Genomic DNA, 8440 nt, shown 5'->3' on the forward strand with positions numbered 1-8440 from the left:
CCCTAGCAGAAAGGGGGTCACACTCAGCACTCCGAGAAGGAAGGCCACCCCTTGTGAGGTACAGAAATCTAATTGGAGTCTCCAAGCTGGGCTTTAGATCCAAGTTTACAAAAGGCTGGCTTCAAATTCCCCCCTCTGCCCCCCACCAATATTCCTTCCATGAAATTTACCCCAGCGAAAGAAAAGGTTGTATTTGCAAAAGGCTCCAGTGCTTGCAGCACAAAATCACGGCATCGGATTTTTATGGGAAATCAAGCATTGGTCACCGTTATATTAAGAGACACTTAGATTCATATTTAAAGGAATAATGCTAAAATGACAGAATAGTTTTCCTTACAGAATTTCACCTTTTGAAGATTGTATGCAAGTGTATTTTAAAAATTACTGCACCTTCTTTCACCTCAGGATTTCCTACAAATCTTTCTCCATGCCCTTTGCTCTAGAGAGCACCTCTAATGCTTTGTATTTACTCACAGTTAGCTCTGTTAAATTGTCTTGCCTTTCTGTGTCCTTCTGGGTGCCTGAATGGAAGCTGCCTATGAGCGTCTTGTCTCCTTCTTTAATAGGTAGTGGAGCAAAGACTAAGTCATGAGACTGCATTTAAAGGGATAGTCAGTGATCAGAGTCTCTGTCGGCGATGTCTGTACCACTCTGTCCAAATTCCTGTAGGCTACAAGCTCTATGGAGAGCCAGGCAAAGCAGCATGCCACTGACCAGCAAATCCAAGGCAAGGAACAAAAAGGTACACATGGAGATAGGGTCAGCAACTTCCTTGCAAGCCCTGCTCGAGCCTCATGAGACTTGTGACCTGCTGGTACCGAGCAAGGCATCTCCTATCTCTCTTCCCACCCCCCTCCTCCTTTTATATGAATTCCATTGATTCCTCTGCCACAAAGGGGAAGAGAAAGGGCTCTCTGTGTACCAGGCACACAGCTACTTTTTACCCCCACTTTGAAACCTTATTCAGAAATCCCATGAATTAAAATGTCTTTATTTCCTTTTTTTTTAATTAATGCCATCCAAAATAGCAAGGTTTTCTCTCACTCTTTAGTTTCCAGAAGGAAAGAAACCAAGTGCTGTGCTTGAAGGAGAGTGAATGAGGAAGGAGCTGCTTTGAATGGACCAGAAGCAGAAGAGCTGGGGTTGTGACTGCTTTAAAAGCAGCTGCAGCTGTTCATGGCTTTCTTCATGTGATGGGATCAAATTCTGCCCATCATATTCACAGATTCAGCCTCACAGCTTCACAATGCCACCTAACGTAAGGAGGATTGGGCTTAAAAATTGGTGTAAAACTGCAGCTTATTGATTTTCCCAGAGTTTGATGTTATGTATACACTTGGCTATTTCACAACATACATTCTTGTTTCAAGTGGGAAAGAAGACATTGGGAAAGAGGTCATTACAATTAAGCAATAGTTTAGGTGCTACTGTTTTACTCTTAGCAGGGAAGGAACTGCCACACAATGGAATTAGGGCCCAAGTGAGAATGAAGCCATGGGCCTCTTCTTCTGCTGTTTGTCTCTTCCTGCTGTTTGGAGAATATGCCAGAATAGATGCAGATATTGGGGTCTGTTTCAGCATCTTGGGATTTAGACCTCATTCCTGCCAGGACTGATGAAGTGCAAGAGCTTGGTCAGTCACAGTCTGGTACAACAGGCAGAGACGTAGTTTTGACACAGATTTCAATGGCAGTGTTTTCATGCTGAAAATGGCATTTGGGCTTAGGGGTTTGGCTGAATGAAGACCTCTCTGCTGAAGTTATCACTAAAAGTTTCCACTGGAGTGGAGATGTATTCAGAGGGAATGGAACAGAGCCCACCAAGTGATTTCTCGAAGGGCTCAGAGCTGTCAACAGATAAATTAACTCTGGTCACTGGTGAGGACTGTACAGCTGGATTTAATGTGGTGTTCCCGGAGGCTCTGGACCTGAAAAGACAGTTCCCCTGTGTCCTGCTTGATACTCTCCTGTGGATTTATTAAGATTTAAAAGAAAGATGGGAAGACCCTGAAGGTTTTAGGCATTCCTGTCAAAAAATAACATTCAATTCCCACTTTGCAAAAATGTTGTTATTCAGATTTGGGATATGTATTTACGGAGGACATAATTGAAAATTAGACCAAGTAAAAATGTTGTGGAAGACAGCATAGTTTCAGCAGGAAAGGGAAAAAAGTGTTCTAGGTGTTGTCTCATAGCAAAGGAGACTTAGAAATTAGAGTGTTTGTTTCAAATCTTCTCTCTCTGCAAACGTTTTAGGAAAGGAAAGCTGTGGAGGAATCTTAGCAGCCAAAACAATGTTTGCAGACAAGCAGAAAGGACTTACGTAAACTAAAACTGGATCAACACTGTTCAAAGCATGGGAAATAAGAAATGTGCTTCACATATAATGAATAGAAAATAAATCCACTGGTGAATGATGATAAAGATAGGAGGAAGTGAAGTAAGAAAGAAGTAAGAATCAGTGAAACTCGCTGTGGCTAAAAAATAAGTGTAGAATCCTGAGGGAAGGTTATGAACATTTATCACAGTCAAGGTCAGAACCAAAATTCTCATGCCTATTCAGTTTAGCAGCCTAAGTTTAAAGTTTTTACATGTCAGACTGGGATCCACAATTGAGAACTGGGTGCCCAAGGAGAAGCCAGTGCCACATCAGGGTGAGTCTGAAAACTGAGGTTGCTAAGTGAGTCCAGGAAGCCAGGACCTGAGCTGTCCAAGTGAGGGTAGTTCGGGGGGCTGCAAATCAAATAGGCCAATTACAGAAATTCCATGTCAGAAATAGAGGGGTGTTGGACCTACTGAAGTGTTAGAGTTGGGCTGCTGTGGAAAAAAAGAGTTTCCGTCTCCTTTAAGGAGATTTTTTTTAGAGCCTTCATACCTGCCTGTGTCCTAGTTTAGGCATCACAGCCTTCTTTGAGTCTTAATCTGGCTCTGCATCACAAGGTACTGAGGAAAGTACTGATAAACTTCCTGGCAATCATTTTGTTTTTAAGATGCTGAAAATGCATTTTAAAAGGCTTGCAATTGACTGGTCCCCAAGATAACACTTCAAAGTCAGGAAGGGGCAGAGGTAGCATCTGTATTTTGAGAAGTGCTTCTTCACATTGAGATAACTTAGACTGGCTGTGAGGGAAGTGAGGAAAGACACAAACCAAGGATGTCTGGAGAAAGCACAGCACAGGAGTGCGTGGGTAGCATTCTGGAGTGCTGCATCTCTGTGGAGCTCCTCTGAGCTTCTACAGGAGCAGCTCTGAGAGCTTCACAGGGAGCCCAACCTCTCTGTTCCATCACTGAGCAGAGAAAATCACCACTCTTTGAGAAGGAAGACAGCAAAGAGCTTCCTGATGTGTGAACACCTCCCCAAACAGGGAGCCAAGCTGGTGGAAAGCACTGGAAAGAAGCCATAAGTGGTGATTGCTTTCCATGATGGATTAGATCATGTCTGTGCCTGCTGTGTGCCAGTGCTGTTACTGCACAGCCCCTCAGTGCCCGCCTGTGTGACCGTGGTGGTGGGCAAGGGGACAGAGTGCTGAAGCATCCCCCCTGCTCAGCACTGACAGGTGCCATCACAGGTGGCTCTGCAACGTCTGGTGTGAAAAATGTGCAGAGGTGGAAAAGAAAAATGAGGGGAAAATAAACAGAGACAGCTGTCCTCCAGAATTTCATCTTCAAGGTCTTCATGGGCCAGATTCTGCTCTGAGGTATAGGAGTGTAAGTGCATGCTCTCAAGGCATCAAAACCATCGACACAAACTTGGGTCCTCGAGCAAATGAAGAGCTGCTGGGGGACTATGGGCTGGGAGACTTCTCTGGGGGACAGGGTGCTCCACGACTGTGGAAAGCAGACTCAGGGTCGAGCCTCCGTGGTGGTGACAATAGTGAGGAAGGTCAGGAACTTTTAGCCCTGGAAGCAGCCAGAAGTCACAGGGCTGAAGTGAGAAACCAGGGGGAAAGGCACAGCCTGCACAGGTACTATGTGCAAAGAAAGATCTCTTTGAAAATCTTACCCCACAACCATTTTTTTCTCACAGGAGACTGGAGTTTTCTCTGATTTTTCAGTGTTCTAAGAAAACGGAGCCCTAGTTTGGTGTGCTGCTGAGAGGAAAGAGAGAGCTTCCCTGCTTTGGTTCTGGCCAGTTGGTACTTCTGCTGCATGCACTTTACACAGTGATCTGGAGCAGAATTTGGCCCAGGGAAAAGCTGGAAGAGAAAAAGATGAGAGAACCAGTAGGAAGCAGGTTTTCCTCTTCAGAATCCTCCTGTTTGCTTTTCTATGTCAGGTCAGTCTCCTGCAGTCTTCCTTCCACTCTAGCACAACCCTGTTATCAGCAGGACTACTGTACATTTACCCCTTCACAAAAGAGAACAGAATTTAACCTTCTATCTGCATCTGACTTTTGTGTGCTAGCTCTCTTTAACACATAGAATAACCCTGGGGAAATTAAATTGGATCCAAACCAGCTTCCTTCCTGCTTACATCTCTCCTCCAGGAGTGAGCCTGTGCTACAAGACTCCAGCACATTTGCTCAGTCAGGAAGGTGGTTCTGCTGAATCTCAGGATAAGAAAAATTGGCATCATCATTTCATACAGAGCTTATTCTGTGGGGAGGCAGATGGCTGTGGAGCCACAAAACACCCAGCTGAGCAAATTCAAGTGAATTTTTTTACTGGTATCCACATGCCATGTAAAAACCAACACTGCCTCTGCCTTCCACCGGGGTGTGAGGACAAAATCTGACTCTTCAAAGGGTGACCACTTTAGAGGCTTGCTCCCAAAGAAGAAATGCATATGCTCAGCACAGTGTCGTGGTTTGAGCAGATGAGCTTGGTGCCAACCTGGACCTGCTGGCCCATGCAGAATCCTACAGTGGAGCTCCATTCTGCTGGAGCCCCCAGACTGCTTCCCTCACACCTTCCTGGCCGGCTCCAGGTGGAAAGAAGTGCTGCTAGCAGCAGTGAAGGCTTTTTGGCAGCTCAGCAGCAGGAAGTAGTCTCCCTGCCCATGGCTACAGGCTGGGTAGCAGAGGAGCAGTGGCACAGGCTGGCTGTGACCAAACGGTGCAGCACTTGGTTCCCAGTCCTCTTCAGTCCTGTGGATCTAAAACATTAATATAACACTTCGGTGGGTTTGTTTTCCTCTATCTCTAATACTCCAAGTGGAATAACAGAGCAGTGGTTCTACAGTGCCACTGGGAATCAGTGTTTCCCGCCCTGAGAGATGCCCCAAGGGCACTCTTGGAGGATGGGTTGGCAATGGAGGACTGTGTGGGATCCAGGCTTGGGCCAGGCTCTGCCATGGGAGCTTTTGAGTTGTGTCCGGGAATAAACGAGACCTGGACTTTTCCCAGGGGCAGTTTTGAAGACAGCTAGTGATAGCAACCAAAAACTGAGCCAGGCAGTAAGTTAATAAGTGGTGTGAGAAATTGGTACTGGGGGTTAAGTTCGTTTGCAGAGTAGGTGTTTCCCACGTTATGCGATGTCTTCTGCAGTGGGAAGAATGGTGCTTTCCTCTGGTGTGAAGCAAAGAAAAGCAAACAGGAGTTCCACTTCCACTGGATGAGCTTAATGTCATAACACTGATGAAGTGACAGGTGTTTCCACATGCAGGAGTGTAGGCTGAATAAGAGCCCAAATCAAGTAGTTTTCTAAGTGACAGTGACTGTTCTCACATATTTTTAATGGACAAAATTCAAAAGGGCTGAGAAACTGCAAGAATAAGATAATTTATTTTTTTTTTCAGGTTGATGAAATTTATTTCAATTTAAAAAAAACAAAAGAAAGAAAAAAGGAAGAAAAGCTGATTGAGGAAAGACTAAGATTTTGCACATCCTTGTTGTAATGCAACAGTTGTCCTATGCATGTATCATAGGGAAGACAGCTTAAGGAACATCAGGAAAATGATGCATGAGGCTCAAAGAGATAATCTCACTGTGCACATATTTTCTGCAGTGTTATATGAAGATCTTAGCAGTAAAGCCTCTTCCCTGTGGACTCTGAATGTATGATAAGAGCTGACCTATGAGGGCTGCTGTCACAGATCAGCTGCTTAGCTGATTGCCGTGGCTCAGAGGTGCTGCATCAGCACACTCAGAGTTGACTTGCCAGTCTGTGAAATCACCCCTGCCCCCAAATGTCACCCTTTTGGTATCTGTAGATTTAAAATGCTTCTGAGACAGAGTCAGTGCCCTGCATGGGGCCTGGTGGAGACTCAGGCTCAGACCAGACCCGCCACTGAACCAAAGCAGGAGTGGGGAGTAGCGCTGCGGAAGCATATTTTCTTCCCAGACAACTCCATGAACTTACAAATTAAATGCATTTGCTGTTGACATGGAATACAAAGTAAGTTAAAAGCTGATACCCCCAAATGCTTGTCTAACTGTCTATCACAGTCTCTTACAGTGCCAAGTGAATGGTGCCAAGTAAATGACATAGGAAGAGGTCCTCATATGAGCACATTGCCAGCTGAAGTTTCTGCTGCTGATCTGACTGAAATGACAGGGAACCAAACAAAAGATGAAAACATAAAGATGTTTATGAAGCTGCAATGCTGACTTCCTATAAGAAGTCCCGTTTTCTAAAAGAGGGGTTTGGTTGACTAGGCAAGACAGTTGAGATCAAATGGGAACTTACAGAGTGAGTAACATGGAAGAACATGGTTTTACTTAGGCCACCCCAGCTTGTGACGTGCCCCTGGACTGGGCAGAGAAGCACGGCTGTGTTTGTACATGTTGCACATATTTTCTCCTGCATGCACTTCACTGTACGCAAGCTCACCCAAACTAAGCACACCCTCCTACCCATGCAGCCCCAGTCTTGCATTACCAGCCTGTGTGGTGAAATGGCCCCACTCCACCATGACAGGCGGGGGAGAAAGGGTGGGTGGGTGTTTCCATGTCCCTCTGCTAGCAGGGCAAAACAAAAAACCTTTATTCTTTGGGAGCTGATCTGCTCTCACAGCTTACTCCCCACTTCAGGTTATAATCCCTTTTGGTGACATCACAGGTACTGCTGAGGCCGCCAAGGTGATGTCACAAGGAGAAGCTTATGACTGTAAATGGGGAGTAAGTCACAAGAACAGATGACCTCAAAATAAGCTCATATCCTGTTATTACATAATTGTTCTAATAATTATATGAATGTGCCAATAACAAAAGATACGAAAGAAAAAAGGCCCAATGGTCTGTCAGGACATGTGAAGATGTGTGTAAATTTGATATTTCTCACAGACCTGGAGATCCTTTATTACTATGCCTTGCCTTTAAAACTCTTTCTACTATCAGATCAGTTTTTAAAATCAACCTCAGGATCCTTCCTTATTAAAAGAGAAAAGCACAAATGTTCTCCACATTTTGACATGTCCTATAACCACACACACACCTAGGCATAGCAAAGCATCTCAACCAAATACAAATCTACATTTTAGTGTCACTAATGTGCTAAGTAAATTGATCATATAAGAACAGGGAAATGTGTCTTTCCTGTGAAGCCCTCTGTGCTCCATGGGAAGTACCATAGAATGGGTGTATATATGAAACTATCTAATTATTACCTGCTGTATTCTTATGATAAATAGGAACTAATAAAATTGAAAACTACATACAACTGTATAACAGAAAACTTTATTACAGCTATGAAAATGATACTTTATATGCTGAACTAAATTCTTTGAAGTTGGAAATAATATTCAGAAACTCTAGGGCACTTTTTTGTAGATGTCTTGTCTCCACTGTTGTACAGGTTTATTATTTTCCATGGTCAAGTATTTATTAGATTTTCTCCTGGAAAATTTTTAATGGATTCTTTTGCTTTGATAGGATAAGAAGCACGTTTAAATGGCTCTAGGGGTAAATTATTTCACATCAACACTTTCAAACACAAAGTCTGGATCTTCAGTAGGTTTTTACATTATGCAAGTAGACATTTAAGGTACTTAATACTTTCTAACCTCTAGTGCCCTTTTTACACAGAGACAGGCAGTCAGCAGGGATTAATCTGATCCTAATTAACCACAAACTCTTCTGATATTTGGTCAGTGCACAGTAGCGTGCTGCCAGGTACGCAGAGGTAAACTGATCTGGATTATCTGCCGGTGTATGTGCTTCACAGAGGGAGGTCTGTGCTCCCTGTTGTGGGTGAGCTGCAGGCAGATACAGCTTCAAACATGCAGTGGGGAGACTTCTGTGCAAAGCTGCAGCTGCAAGAAAAGGGGAAAGCACTAATTAGAAGGCCTCTTCTCAATGGCTATCAAGATTCCATTCTCAGAGAAGCCTTTTCTTGGTGTGGCACCCCCCAGACGAGATCCCTGCTCTCCGCCCTCTCCTGATGCAGGTGTCAGAAGCTCCAGACGAAGTTTATTAGAGAAGAGCTCTCCTTGAGCCATGAGGTGCATAAAGGACCCCCTTGCTTTCTAAACTCCTCCTCAGAGAGGAATCTGGGTGCAGATGTA

This window comes from Coloeus monedula (assembly GCF_965178545.1).
Source record: "Coloeus monedula genome assembly, chromosome: 3".
Classification (NCBI taxonomy): domain Eukaryota; kingdom Metazoa; phylum Chordata; class Aves; order Passeriformes; family Corvidae; genus Coloeus; species Coloeus monedula.